The following is a 1,521-nucleotide window of genomic DNA, read 5'->3' as shown; positions in this document are numbered from 1 at the left end:
AACCAAGTATCATTCATCCAGACCATGCTTCATTTATCCAACCAAGCTAATCAACCAAGTACCATTCATCCAGACCTTGTTTCATTTATCCAACCAAGTATAATCAACCAAGTACCATTCATCCAGACCTTGTTTCATTTATCCAACCAAGTATAATGAACCAAGTACCATTCATCCAGACCTTGTTTCATTTGTCCAACCAAGATAATCAACCAAGTACCATTCATCCAGACCTTGTTTCATTTATCCAACCAAGTACCATTCATCCAGACCTTGCTTCATTTGTCCAACCAAGATAATCAACCAAGTACCATTCATCCAGACCTTGTTTCATTTATCCAACCAAGTATAATCAACCTTGTATCATTCATCCGGACCTTGTTTCATTTATCCAACCACGTATAATCTCTGAGTTCATGTAAGGGCGTTCATGTAAGGGAGGCTAACCCTAGGCCTGGTTGTATATTCTAGCCATTGTTCAAGACCCTCAGTTGGATATTACCTTTGTATATATAGGGGCAAGAGAGTTGCACACTTGAAAGTCAACACACTGTTACAGCCTAGGATCCCATACCAGTACAGCTTACCAATACACAGTCCGCTACAGCCATGAGCAACAACACCGAGACACCTCAAGAATGCGATCCTCCCAAAGTCACTGTCTATGATGGCTCAGTGTCAATGGACGTTCTGCTCACCAACATGAACAGCCAGGAGGGCTTGGTCGTGGCAGTGTACAAGAATATGAGAATTGAAGGTGATTTCACGAACGTAATTCATCCAAACCTCCAGAAAACACAAGCATACCAGTGCACCCCAGATGACGAAATGGAATCATATAGCACGGATCTTGTCATATCCAGAGACGGTACCAGTGTTCGCTTTGGGGAGCATGACCATATGACATCAAAGGGCAGAGTGCTCATTTCAGGGGAGCCTCGGCTATATTCGACGAAGACATCGGAGACGGGCTGGGTTTACACTATGACATTGAGGCTAATGTTAGCGTGAGCGTCTATACCGAGAAAGATGACCCAGGAGTCAGATCGCACGGTGTATTGGTCCTGGCTCCTAACTTTATACTTGCCCAAGACAAAGAAGACACATCGGTCCTGAGTGTGGACAGAAGCGGTTATACCAAGATCAAACCTGATGCCAACGGGGGTATAAGCAACATACACGTCAAGGGCTCCATGATCGTTGACCAATATATTCGCATCAACAAATCCATGGCAGGCTCCACGGGAGGATGGTTCTTTGGCCCGCACTCGGGCGAGTGGTTCCAACCACCCAAGGAGATTGTGATACCAGAGAAGCAAACGGAACTGGAGATTGTACAACCTGGCGACTTGGTAATCTCCAGGGACAACGCTTCAGTGCTGTTGCGCTCAGGCGGAGGAGTCTTGGCGTCCGGGGATGTGGCAGTTATATTGGTGCCACTTCGTAGTGCACACCAAGATCAGATCGAGACCAAGATTGTTGTCGTATTTCAATGACTTTGTCTTTCTGGTCTGAATAAAC

The sequence above is a fragment of the Coregonus clupeaformis genome, chromosome 35, assembly GCF_020615455.1.
Source record: "Coregonus clupeaformis isolate EN_2021a chromosome 35, ASM2061545v1, whole genome shotgun sequence".
In the NCBI taxonomy this organism is placed as follows: Eukaryota; Metazoa; Chordata; class Actinopteri; order Salmoniformes; family Salmonidae; genus Coregonus; species Coregonus clupeaformis.
The sequence above is the reverse complement of the archived record's forward strand: the minus strand, read 5'-3'. Positions refer to the sequence as shown.